This window comes from Excalfactoria chinensis, chromosome 4, assembly GCF_039878825.1.
Source record: "Excalfactoria chinensis isolate bCotChi1 chromosome 4, bCotChi1.hap2, whole genome shotgun sequence".
NCBI lineage: Eukaryota > Metazoa > Chordata > Aves > Galliformes > Phasianidae > Excalfactoria > Excalfactoria chinensis.
The window spans coordinates 35,169,884-35,184,154 of NC_092828.1; the positions used below are offsets into that span (position 1 = coordinate 35,169,884).

Consider the following 14,271-nt stretch of genomic DNA (forward strand, 5'->3'; position numbering starts at 1 on the left):
TCTTTATTTTCTGGCATTTTAAATTGTGCTGAAAACCTTCTTAGTTTCATGTAAAATTACTTCAGTCATGCTTTCCAAAGGGACGCTTGTAATGATTTTTTAAAAATACAGTATCAAGTGAGGTCTACTCTGCTGCCATCTGACTAGCCACTCCTGTTTTTGTTTGCATTAGGAACTGTATATAAAATGGATGGCTGAGGAACAACATGTGGGGAGATCTCTGGTTTCTTGTAACTGGTTATGGAGGAACTGCTGAAGTCTGCAAATCACAAAGTGAAAAGAGGGGTGAAGATACCCAGGCCTTCCTCATGTGATGCTTAGATAGAGGGAGGAGTGTGTAATTCCTCCGAGGAGTTGAAAACATGCTCATAATAGTGTGGAAATAATATTTATTTTTACTACCTAAAACTCACTGGATTTTAACTGAACAGGGAACAAAGTTGTAGAAAATGATTTATATAAATACATTCATGTAGACCTTTAAGTTAGAATTCTCTGGATACCCTTAAACCACAGAGAAGATGATGACAAAACTTAATTCAACTACAAATATAAGCACAACTTGAACGCAGTCATCTTGTTAATCAGAAGTCCAGCTTGTGCATTTTGTAAGCTTGTCTCTCACTTGTTACATTTCCTGACCTCCTATAAAAATGAAAACTAACTGCTCTTATTTACCTCATCTCATCACTATATACACATATTTATTTTCCATCTGGCCTCCATCATAACACTTTTGTTGCTTGAAGTTTTGTGTTTTTTTGTCTAGAAGGAAAAACATCTGGCCCTTAGGAAAGGTACTTGGTAGTTATAAGAGAACATATAGTCTGATATTCAAATGGAGATATTTCTTCTTAGTTACTACTTTGTATGACCGGTGTTTAGAAAACACTGCAGGAGATATCCAGGATATTTTTGCTATTTATATTTCCCATTGTTGCAGTTCTCTAGGGATGATTACATTGGTTGACTTCAGTGGTGTGATAGCTACTGTTATAAATAACTTTCTAGAAGATTTCCGTATGACTTCAGAATGGCTTATTTGGTAACAAAAACATTTCTAAAGGGATTTAGTTCACGAGCTTATTTTCTGAAATTCATGCCAGGCACTGATTTGCATACAGAATAACTAAAAATCTTTAAAACTAGTCTTTGAGTGCTTCTTTAAGAAATTTAACTATTAAACTCCCTTTTTCAGGAGTCTCAGACTTCGTGGCTTCTTTAGCATTTCTGTGTCTCAAGTTTTCTGGTAAGTTTAGAAAAAAGCGTGAGAAATGCTCACCTAGATGACAGTGAAAATAAACTTGGTGTATCAGTGATCAGAAACAAATACAGCTTCCTGAATAACTGAGGAAAGCTGGCCAAGGGGCAGGTAGTCATTCAAGTCTTTCCATTTATTTGAAGCATCACTGAAGTTCTGCTGTTGGGAAAAATCGTGGACTGACAGCCTTTCCTGTGAGACTTCCCAGTGTTTCCTGATTACAGCCAGGAAAGCAATAGAGGAAGAAATGTCTCTTGCTCTCTTTTGATACTTATGCTCCTGATCCCCAAAGAGAAAGGAAGCAAAGGCATGGTACATCTGTGTTTGCATGTGAAAATGAGCACAAGTTTGTAAATGTTCTTTGTGTGGGTTTTTTCATTCCATGTTTTGGATGCAACTTAAATTAGTGTTTTTTGGGGGTTAATGCTGTGGAATTGTTTATTTTTCCCTCACAGAATAAAAGATTTCAAACAGTCCAGAGGTCTAAAATCCCAAGTAATCAAAAAATGAATGTTTGCTAATCTTTCCCACTCTAAATTTATACATGCAAACATTCAGTGTTTGTATGTATAAAGGCACACTCTGGACACCTATTCCAATTAACTAAGAGATCTTGGAGATAGTAAGATTTTTTCCCCATAATTCAAGGTCTTTCAGCTAAAGAGACTTCCTTTAGTTATCAAGAGAAAGTACTGGAAGTCTTTTTTCTCATGTCTTCTTCAATTATGCAGCTTTTCATGCAGACATGATTGTATCATTTAAACATGCACTTGATTTATTAAAAGAATAGATCCCACTCTGACAGCAAAACATTCAGGGTGTTTGAGGAAACTGAAACTCTTCACCTTACCAGAATGCAGTCAGTGTTATTCCAGTGTGAAATACTTGCCTTACCATGATGTGCTTACTGTTTACTACATAGAAACTCAGACATTCCTCAGCTATAAAGCGCTCTTATGTACCCTAAAACTTTCCCTGGAGGAGCAGCCCTGCTTTTCTTGGAGAAGAAAGTTTTAGAACTGTTTCAGAGCCATCTAAAATTGGAACCCCCCGGAGAATGAAACAACCCATTGGCCAAGGGGATGTGAATACATTTGAAATTTATTACAACCTTGGAGACTTGCTGAAGTCACACAATGGTAACCAGTCGTTAAGGCTCTGCAGGCCAGGAACAAGCCTGGCTGGCACCTGGTACTCTGTGGTGCCATGGGAGCACAGTCTTTGCTGGTGGTGGTGCAGTCAGTGTAAGAAACTTTATCCTGCTCCTGAAAGCAGATTCTGAAGTGGAGAATTCTTGAGCTAAGACTTGGGGGTGCTGTCATGAGCCAAAGTTCTCCAGCATTTCTGAGGAGGGAAAAACTTGGCTGATGTTTTCAGTTAAGTTTCACCTTTAAGCACATTTGATCGTGGCTCCTCCACTGGAAATAGTGGGTATGGTATTCAGAAGAGTTTGGGATTATCTGAAGATAGCAGGGAGGAATTTTGTTGCTACCTCTGCTATATTTTTCAAAGAATCAGCAAGATGGCGAGTTAAGACACCATCAAGACAGGTTCTTCTTTGCTGCAGGCTGTGGCAGTGAGGAAGGTGCCACCTGGCAGTGGTGTCACTGCCTCCTTCTCTGTATTTCTGCTGCTCCCTGGTGCAAGAAGGAAGCCATGGTAGGAATCCACAATTGATTAGATGTGCCAGGCATGCTGTTCACTCTAAATTGTCTGCAATAGTGGCAGAGAAAGAAATCTCACTTGCTTTCATCCTAGTTCTTGTAACAGATTTTAGTCATCTATGTGAAACTTTGGAGAGTTATCTGAGAGACTTTGCTGTGAAACCACTAATGTTGCTCCTGGGGGGGAAATACTTCCATTTCAAAGACCAAAACTAAAGTTAACTACTTTATGCTCTGCTTGATCTGGATTTACTCCTTCCAGAAATAAACACATCTACAATATTTATAACTTCATGTAGGTATAATTCCCCGTAGTAGTGAGGTAATTGTTCATATTATACTTAATTTTCAATACCAAAATCTAATCAAAAGCAAGATATGTTATTATTTGCATGAAAAAAATTGAACTTTTTCATTTTAGTACTACTGTCTCTAAAAATTTCAGCTTTAGTGTCCTGACTTCTGACACATTCAAATCTGATAGAATAAGTTGATTATATTGAATCTAAACTTCAGGAGAGTGTTGCTTTGTTCCTTGTTTTTCGACTGAGAGCTTTCTAATTAAGAAAAAAAAATAGCAAGAAAGAAATCCTTCCCAGTGAATCTCTGGGGGAAAAAGAAAGTACTCGAATAAATGCTTGAATTGCAAATAGACACCTTTGCTAACAAAATCATGTTATTGCCAGGCCTGCACTGCAGATGGCCACTGCATCTAAAAAGCTTATTGAGTTGCTATTTTATCCTCCTAACAGATGGGAAAGCAGCAAAAAGCAGCTCCCACTTCTTCAGGGTTTTGCCTCTGTATTGTCTGGACCACAGACTAAGAAAATGGAAGTCAACCTGCAGAGCAAATTGGGAATATGGAAGATACTACTTTTTCAGTATCTGGACACAGTTGTGCACGGGCTCCAATATTCAAAGAGAAACCACAAAAACTTCTTGATGAAACTCCTGTGTGCTGTTCATGGGAAGTCTGGAATGATTGTCCCTCATCTGAGCTTACTGTTGTTCTTATGAAAACAGAACTCCCACAGCTGAACACTTCCACCTCAGAATGAAGGATAGAAGGGATAGCTTTTCTGCTGTATTGTGTATGTCCTTTTTCAAGGGTTTAGTCCCAGTACTTCACATGATGTGCGACATATTTCACTATAGTGTTAGTAATATACCTGTGATGTTTTTCTTTCCTTGCAAAAATGTTGGAGAATTGTTTGAAGAACTGAAGAATAAATAGCTTCAATAATTTGAAGTTTTTAAACATTTCGATAATATTTCAATAATTTTAAGTTTCTGATTGTGTTGCAGATATTAGGTCTTCTAGCTATTCTCTGTCAAGGGACTACATAGTACTTATCAAACTGCTTTAAAAATTAGAGATGAAGAATGTCTGCTCTTCTTCCTGTTGTTCTAGATATCACAAATTCTACAATTTATGAAGATTACACAAAATAATTTAGATTGCTTCTGAGGTCGATGGTGATGATAGGTTGGGGATTTAGTTGGCCATTTGGGCTCGGTTTCTTTAATCCATCTCTTTTAGCTCTTGCTCTAACTTGAGTACGGAAGGAAAGAGAAACCTGCATCTAAGTGAGGAGACAGAGTATGGATGCAAACAGCTGAGTCTCTTGGCTCTGTGTTCAAGCTTAAATCTGAGCACTAGTCCAGAAGAGCTCTTAGAGATTCTGTGCTTTAACAGGAAACAAATAATTTAATACAACTAAAGAAAAAATCTTCACCTAGGCTGCCCATCCTTGGATTTCATAGGAAGAATATTCCTATTTTCAAGGATGTGCAGTTCTAAGTGAAATTTTTCAGATTATAGTGACTTCAATTGGCTTTTCCAGCTTTGCCAAATTGTCTTACTGCAGGAGAAATACATGCAGAAATTGGTCTTATGTTGGTTTGATGCACAGAAAATGGAAGTAGGCAAGAATTATCGCTTAAGCTGTTATGCTTGGTTTTAAGAGTATTTCTGCACTGTGGATGGCCAGATCTTTTCTCTGGTGCATTTCTTTTTGTTCCTATTGCAGATCTGCAGCCGAGACATGATCACTAGTTCTTTGTGTATGTGCCCTTGCATAACAGAACAGCTGAATTTAAATGTATTTTTCATAGCTTCCTTTACAGTTTGCACTGTGAAGTCTTCCTTTCCTGGAAAGTGCTGGCATGTCATTGCATTTCTGTAAAAGTAATGAGTTCCTCTTGAAGGGGTAAATCAGAAAGTCATAATAAAAATCAACCCAGGCAGCTGACAAGATGTTTTAGAAGCGGCTGAAAATGAAATGAAAAACCCTTCAAACTTGTTGTTCCTAGCCTGCTCATATTAAATCTGTTCTATAATTGCTGCCTGTACAAACTTAGTAGAAATTAACCTTTCCTTAGGTTACTCAAGACAAACACCATTCTGAAAGTGGATAGCTTGCAGTATGTGTAGTGCTCCACATACACGTATTTGAAACGTTGATCTTTTGAGCCCAGTACATTCTGTAAATTACTTTTGCAGTGTATTCCTTACTGTAGTTTAACACCATTTCAAGCTCAGTTGTAAATTAATTTCATACAGTCTGGAACATTTTTCTTTCTTTTCTTAGTTAATGACATCAATGCACAAGCGTTTGGAAATCTATGGAGTTTATAAAAGCTATTTAATGAAAAACTGAAAGAGAAACGGACACAACAAAATCAGTTATCTAGAATTCAAACATTTGCAAGTACTCTGGATTCTAATGAGAAAAAGCACCTTCCACAGATACTTTTCTGTATCTCTTAATTGTGAGCTTTGGCACGTCTTTTGATTACGATGCAGCTTTGAGTATCTGCTGCCCTACTTTGAATCCCATGGCAATGTCTTTCAGGATTTCTCTTGGTTTAAAGAAAAAAAAAGAAAAGAAAAAAGAAAGAAAAAAGGCTTTGCAGCATGACTAAATGCCTTAAGGTACAGAACAAGGACACTTCTCTTCTTGCACAAATGGGAAATGACAGCAGTAGGCAGGAGGAGAAAACTTCAGGGTAAGTAGTGGGAAATCTCTAGGTACTTCTTTTTGTGATGTTAATGAATTTAGTGAGTTTCAAGGTGGAATATTTTTCATCTTATTTTTAAAAGTGAATCGCTGCGGTATTTACATGAACCACATAAAGTGTGGTAATTAAAGTTGTTGATACGAATTTCTTTTCAAACTGTGGCCCTAAGCTGCTGTAGTCCTGAAATAAGATTGAACTGATAAGGTTGGTGCAGACACAGTCCATCCAGGTAATAAAATAATATGTCAATTTTGTGAGAAATCTGAAAAGGGCCAACTTCATCAGCTATGAATTTTATGAAATAAAAGCAACCAAGAGTTCTTGTCACAAGACGGTGACAAGATATACATAGACATAGATGACATAGACCATCCCCCCAAACCATGACCTCTCTCTCTGTGGCTGTCAGATGAAGTCCCCAGTGACTCTAAAAAGGGAAACATCACTCCCATTTTCTAGAAAGAGAGAAAGGAAGATCTGGAGAACTACAGGCTGGTGAGCTTCATCTTTGTACCTGGGAAGGTCATTGAGTGGATCCTCTTGGAACAGATATTACAGTAAATTCTAGATGTGGATTTGATCTGAGACAGCCAGCATAGCTTCACCAAGGACAGATCGTGGTGGCCATTCTGGTGGTGTGATGTGGTGATGATGTGACAGCATCATGTTAGCTCTACCCGTGGCAGGGGGTTGGAACTAGATGATCTTTAAGGTCCTCTCCAACCTCAGCCATTTTATGATTATATGATATTCTCTGGAAATTACAAAGAAGGAAGAGAGCGATTCTTGTAAATGCTCACCTTTTGCTTGTATGTAGCATAACCTTAGCATTCGCTTCCTTTATCTGAATGATCCTAATATCTATAGATAACAGAAAATAACCAGACTTGCATATTTAATAAGTTACTGCTGCAACCTTAATTGTACTGTGAAGTATCAGTTTTCCATGATAGCAACTAGAGTTGTGATCAATCAATTTTGCACCTTTCAGATCCTCATAGATATTAGACTGTGAAATCTGAAAGTAAAAACACTGTGGGAACTTATTAAAGTTTATTATTTGCCAGATCTTCATTTTCTTATTATAATTTTAACTAATTTTGTACATCTCTACATAGAAGCTGTTAAGCAAAAAATACTGTCAATGTAATCTAGAACCAGCTCAAGTAATGACATCAAGAAATCTTTGCCTAAGTGAACTGCATACCAGAACTTTTCTTTCTTTGGAAAGTTTTTTGTTGTCTCTGTTATGGAAAGAGGGGCTGGAAATAGATGGAAGCTTTGAAATTAGTCTCAGCTAATACTGTGGATGATGCAAAGTAACCCAAACTACTGACATTACGCCTTGCAGGCAAAGCATTCTTCACTGTTGGTATGGGTAACCCCTCACGAAATGTCACCAAAATCCTGAAAAGGTTAAATCCACAAATATAAACACAGCGTGCCAGGATTAATTATTATGTTTGTTAGGAAACAATGGTAAATTCACTTTTTTAGATGCCCATTTGAAAACTTTAACGCACCAGTAACCTAATGCTTGGAAGAAAGCAACATCTCAGCAGCACTTCCACAATTAAGATTTCACTTCCCAGCGTCAGGCTGCCTTCAGGGAGCGCGCCTCATGAGTCTCAACACATTTTTACGATATCTGATACTGTTGTTTCAATGCAATAGGCAACATAACATTCAGTTGGACCAGTGCAAATGCTATGGCACTGCAATGTCATTCTTTTAACAGATGGTTTGTACTTCTAACAGGGAAAGCTTTATGAAATTTGTATTGGCTAGAATTACAGAAAGCATACCCATTTAGCGGTTCACTTTGACACGACTTTTCTATTTTAACTTTACAGCCTGGTGCATAGGGATAGAATTGTTTAATTTTTTTTCCCCCTTTCCTTTATTTTTCTTGCTTTTGTCTCCAAAGAATTTGTGTACAGTGTGGTTTGAAGTAGAAAAGGATATTCATTTTGAACACGCATTTTGTTTTGTTAAGTATCTGTTTCAGAACCCTTGTGCATATATTGGTGTGAATGGCATGGCTTCAAAGGACAAAGATAAATACTTCATACTTAGTGTTGAAAACAGCCTGCTGTCAGCAGAAAAGCTTTTTGAACTGGTTGGAGCTTGGATCTGAGAAGTTATTAATTTCTGACATCTCTTAGACTATCTCTTTTCCTTTGAGCTTGCTCTAATGAACATCACTTGGTACAGCCAAAATAAACGGCACCATCCTTAGTGGGTCCCTGGGTATTATGCTTTCTGTGACAGAGTCCTAGTGCAGGAACAGACCTGAGCACCAAAGAAATCACCTACTTTCAGTTATGTGAATATCTCCTTCATTTGCAGTAATGTGCAAATTCTTGAAATCTGGAGTTGACAGCTCACAGAATTGAGTAGTGCTGTCTCTAACATTGCATCCTCTACTTCTGAGGAAATACTGAAGCTAAAATGTTCAGTGTATTCATCTTCAGTTTCCCTACTGGACTCCAAGGACTTTCACAGCAGAAAGGGTAGGAAGAAGTCATGGAACTTTCAAGTTCATAGTCCTCAATAAGAGGAGTATTCAGCACAGTAGTTAGATTCTTAATTTTAGTGTGATCATTTTTTGTATTTCAGAAGAGATCTGACTGAAATTCAGTATCCAATTTGAGTGGCATACAAAAATAATATGTCCTACAATTTCTTAATTTTACTTGTCTTCACCTAATTTTAAACAATGATTAAAACAAACAAGCAAGAAAAAACAAAACAAACAAACAAACAAAAAAAACCAGGTTCATACTCAGGATTTTAACAGTAAATATCTAAACATAATCCTTGAAAAAGTGTGTTGTTGTTTTCTTTTGTTTGTTTGTTTGACAAAACCAGATTAATTCCGTAGATGAAATTTAAGTGGGAAAAGTACTTAGCAGGAAACATTTCTGTACCTCTGAACCTGCTTTTTTCATGTTTTGATGCTGCCTGGACCACTGATATCTAGGATTTCTTTCCTGAGTAGAATGCTTCCAGCAGCTCAACAGACAGCTGCAGGCTCAGGTCACAGCTGAAGGCCTCAGACAGAGGTTGTATTCAGTGCAGTTTGGTTCTTTCTCTTCTAGCCCTGTTTTTCTTTGAATCTGAAATGCCCTTCATTTTCACTCCAGAAAGTTAACTCTTGTGAAATAGAGCTTGAAACACGTATTGATTTTGTATTTCCTTTCTTCCTGAGAAATAGATGCATGTGGAACATGCTTTATTCATGCATAAACCAAATTACTTTTAATGAACAATTAATGAATGGTATCTTCCTTTGAATGCAGATTTTTTGAGAGAGTCTGAAGTAGGCTATTTGTAAACACATACACAACAGAGACAAAATTTTCTGGACTTCCAGGGTATTTTGTATCCAGCATACCTGAGCAGTAACCTTAAGAAAAAGTGAGCTAAAAATTCAAAATCTTTCATAGGGTCACAGTAAGAAAGAGAAGAAATAGTTGAGAATAAAAGAACAATAAATTTTTAATCTGAGGAACGGTACTGTAGCCTGTGGCCTTCCAGAGGGTAGCCGTCACTAAATGCCTGCTCAAGAAATCATCAAACAGCATTGATACACTAATGCCAGTAAGTTTCTGTGTTTTAGAAGATAGATGCATTATTTAGTTCCTCTTTTTAATAACAGAGGAAGCAAATCTATTTAGGAATGGTGAGGCGCAGTCCAAGCTTGCTCTCATGTCACTGGCAACGCTAGCATAATTTATGGCAAAAACAAGCTACAGAGAGAATAAAAAATGAAGGGAATAAAGGAGCAAGATAGCTAAGATACTGACCGCAGGCAGGTCGAAGTCTTCTGGCTGTGGTACTTTGTATTCCTAGAGGCTGCAGCTGGTTTTCCTCCTTATCAGTAGATTGAGGCTTAGACACTGCAAAGCTGTTCCTCACTCATTGATTATACTTTTGTCATCAATGCACAAACATAGTGTTCTTGTGTAGCTGAAATATTTAATGGAGATACTAACAAAAGTTTTAGTTGGAAGGATCTAGGTATCATATCATAAATTAATTGAAAAAGAATGTAATGAAAAACATGCTTTCAGCCAGAAAGCAGATGTTTCAACACTGTTCTCTTTCATAGAATTGTTTGAAAAGTTTAATTCCTCCATGAAATAAAACCAGGTTTTGAAACCCTGAAGGCAATCAAAAAGTGTATTGTCCCTTACTCAGCCCAATACCAGGTGTCTCTGCTACTCCCAGCTCAGATTTCTCTGCTTACTGGGTCTGCCCCTGAATAGCTGAAAGTTGCGAGAAGCGCTGGGGAGCAGTGTGCCCAATCCTGAGTGAAGGAGGGGGAAGAGAGCTCAACTGGAGCTTCTAGTAGAAACCAGGGAGCAATTCTTGCACCTTGAGCAGTGAATTTTTAAAGCTATGAAAGAAGGAATAAGAAGGAAAAGTGCCAGAAAGGTATCAGGTGAAGAAATGAAAACATGACAGTCTTGTGGAAATAAAAGGAAAACAATGCCATACTGAAAAGGGAGAAGTAACATGAATTAACAGTTCTGACATCTGCAAAAGGATAAGACTGTGTCATTCTTAATGCAAGTAAGCTATGATCTGTCTAAGCATGAATATCACGCTGTGCATCACTTCTTAGCTAAAGACCCTGCCCCAACATGGGACATGCTCCATCCCATTAGTCTTTTTATATGGTGATCTCTTGAAGGGTGCCATAAGATATGGATGGATAAATGGATGAACACTGAGATTAGTCTGATTTGACTAGATGTAAATGTGTCCATAGAGCTGCTCGAGGGAACATCAAGAACAGGTCACACGCACCCATCACTAGCTTAGTGCTAGACAAAAGAAAAGAAAAAAGAAAGGCTTGTTCCTCAATCACTGTCTCCTTTCTCTTTCTTCTGCTGCTTTCCATATTCTCTCTTTCCTGCTCCTCTTCTTTTTTTTTTTCCCCTTTCCTATGTTCTTCCCTCATGCCATGACAGCTTAGTTACAAAATGACATATTGTGAAGGTGCTGTATTTTCCAACCTCTTCCCTTATTCACTCTGAGCTGGGAGCAAAATGTTCCTGGTGTGCTGCCAGATGAACCTCTTGAAGTGCTACAAAGCTGGCTCCTTCCCATGCGTGTACTCCTGGGATGCACTCCCACAGCATGGGCTTTTTGTCAGTTGTTTCCTACATGGTTTGTCTTCTCTTCCTTTCCGGTGCAGGACTTATAAAAAAAACTTATAAATCAAACTGTTAAAAAAAAAAAAAAAAAGCAACAAAAAACCTGTCTTTAAAGACTAGAAGTATCAAATCAATGTATTATAATCCACATCTCTCTGGAGAAAATGGCAAGACCTGTATTAAATTTGAAGAGTGCGTATATATGTACATTATATTGGGCACGGCAATTCAATCTATGTGAGATAGCTGCGTGATTGCTGTACTCTTTGGGATGGGTTGAGATGAGCTGCCACTTCATTTGCCTTCCCTTTCAGCTTCAGGGTTATCTGGGGGTTCTACCTATCACCTCCACATATTAACACAGCAAATCTGGGCTTTCTTCCTATTGTTAGCAGCTATTCTCATCTTAATACTGATAGATTTGTTATTTGACAAGTGGCAGAAAAATGACGCATGCCTTTTATCACTCCGCATATCTTAAAAGGTACTTCAGCCTTTCAGTGTACTCCTTCAATGACTGTACTTTCTAAATACCTTTTTTTTTTCTTTTCCCTCTTCTAAGTACATTCTGAAATTGTGGAAAAATACTGCTTTTAACACTGTGCAACAAACAAAAAATGAAAGTCTTTAAATGTGTATTATCTGGGTAGAAAAGAAGGAATGGTACAAATAATAAATAGAATACAATGAAAAGCAAACTCTGTTCATGCTAACTTGCAGTTTTAATGAAATGCAGGCCCAGCTTCGGACTTTAAAATTAAATTCCTTCCAACATGAAGGGACGGTGAGATTAAACATTTTGTGGTGTTTGTCAGTGAAGGGGAAAGCATGGAGCTCAAGGAAAGCTGTTATGTAACATGTCCCATAAACATGTCTGTATTTATAGCACCTTATTCGCTGCTGCCTTTTCCCTGCTAAGACGGTAGTCCTGGGGATCTCTTCCTTCTCTTCCTTATACAGCTGACAAACATTGTTCTGCCTTGGCTGCCCCAGCGCCTTCTGCTTGGCCTGTGAGCTCTGAGCTCACTGTTCAGAGGACTGTAGTCTTATATCCACTTTCACTGGGTGTACTTATTCATGTGGGTTGTTTCAAGATAACAAAACACAAGCGTGTGAGAGGATGGTTTTTATCTCTCATCCTAGGTCAGGCAGTGAGCAGCCCTGGTGGGCCCAGGCAGGGCCTGAAATAAGTCTCTTTTGCTCCAATATTGCTCCTGCGCTGAGGGGTGATGCTTGTTTACCATTGCACACAAGGCTGGTGGCAAGGCAGCACCTTTTCTGTCCATGACCACTCTTTTGCTGCTCCAGTGGCTGCACTGGCAGGGCATTCTGGCTATGCTGTACTTGCTATGCTACAGCAGCACTATGGAATATGTGACTTTCATCATGAGCACTCCAGTGTGAGGCCTTTGTTTTAGTGGATGTCCCACATGGGCTGAATGTTTGAGTGTCTGTAAAACGTGGTGGTTGAGAAACAGGAACATGCTTGATCTGTCCCCAGGCCCTTGCAGCCAGACTGAATTAGTCAGTCTAGTTAGATGTCTTGGATGCAGTAAAGTTCTTTGGGACACTGGAACATGTTACTCAAAGAAGTTATGGTTGCTCCAACCCTGGGGCTGCTCGAGGCTGGGCTGGACAGGGCTTTGGTCAACCTGATCTAATGGAAGGTTTCTCAGTCCACATCATGGGGTTGGAACTAGGTGATCCTTAAGATTTCTTCCAACTCAAGCCATGTTACGATCCTATGATCAGTTTACATCCTTCATGAAGCAACAACCATGTCTTACATACACCCCTTGTTTTTTGCTTGTGTTTTACTTCCTTGGCTTCAAGAAATATCAGCATCCACAACCTTTTCTGCCCTTGTGCTGTGCTAGAAGTCTCTGCCTCTTCTGTACTGCTTGCAGCAGTCCCAAAGACTGAGTATGTGGTACTCCCCAACCTTTCAATTCTCCTTTTGTTAGCTTCTGGGTACCTGATTGGAATATGGCTTCTAACAGACATGTGTCAGCTATAGCAAGGCTATGTATACTTCCTATGAGAGTCCGCATAATAAAACTGAATTTTAATTGCTCATTTTCTCTCAGGAAATTCAAAAACAGAGGATGCAAATACATAAAGCAAGAGTGTGTGAAGAAAGAGTGTTTTAATTTGTTCAGATTTCTGATATGCTTGTAATTAATTTACTCTTGAGCAGAGGCAGCAGTCTGTGTGAGTGTGCTCTGACTTGAAATGTGTCTGACAACTGGGAAGAGATGGGGAAAGGGGTGGAAGGTCCTGTTTACCTTCCTGATCACTACAGAGTGGACACATTCAGTTTCAGTTGGGACACCCATCTATTGTTTTGTTTTGTTATTTATTAGCTTCATATCATGCAGTGTAGTGCTTGCTTGCCATTTATGATTGTTGCTGTTGAGTAGTGGATTAGATGAAATGCCCTTCAGTGAAATGAGGGGCATCACTAACACAGGAATTTTACAGCTGCAGGGAAGCTATTTAAAGGTAGGAGAAGACATTTTATTAGCTGTTAGGTTGTTAAGGAGCCATCCACACCAAGTAACAGTAACTTCAGCTAGATGTAGACACATGTCAAGGTAGCATGTTAATAGAAGCAATAGAAGCATTTAGAATCTAGCAAGATGTACTTAAATGGGTTTGAGTTGCCAAAGGCAGCTTGCTTGTGCCAGCCTTCAGGCATTTTAATTGCGTAGCAGCTCATGGGCTACCAAGAGCTGGCATGATCCCTCCAGCATCCCTTATGTTGTTCTCAGCGTCAGCACTGCCCCCACCAAGAGATCTGGCACAGAGCTGGAGCTTTGCCCTTGGGCCTCTGATCATAAAAGAAAACAAAAACAAAGTCCGGGATAACAAGAAAGGAATTCCCCTTTTGTTTCTTAAGGTCCATGGGTGAAAGGTCCTGTAGAAGCTCCAGTTGCTGTTACAGCTTGTTATTACTCTTGGTAAGAGATCTGGACAAAATACTTTTAAACAAGAAGTTCTTTTATGACTGTCTTCTGAGCAACTCTAATTGAATTTTATCTCGTTTCAAAGATCTCAGAGATACCTTTGTTCACATTTAATGTCTGGATGTATTTGTTGTATTGGTGATAATGTATATGCAAAGCACTATTATGGTAAATTCCTACAGCTTGTGATAAAG

General features: G+C 38.7%; 1 long non-coding RNA gene across 1 annotated transcript; it reads left to right on the forward strand.

The window, feature by feature from the left end:
* Positions 1-171: 171 nt before the first annotated feature.
* LOC140252248 (uncharacterized) lies at positions 172-1,502 on the forward strand. The gene is made up of 3 exons (XR_011903592.1): positions 172-285; positions 1,199-1,249; positions 1,405-1,502. It is a non-coding gene; the product is annotated as an uncharacterized lncRNA (long non-coding RNA).
* Positions 1,503-14,271: the final 12,769 nt, after the last annotated feature.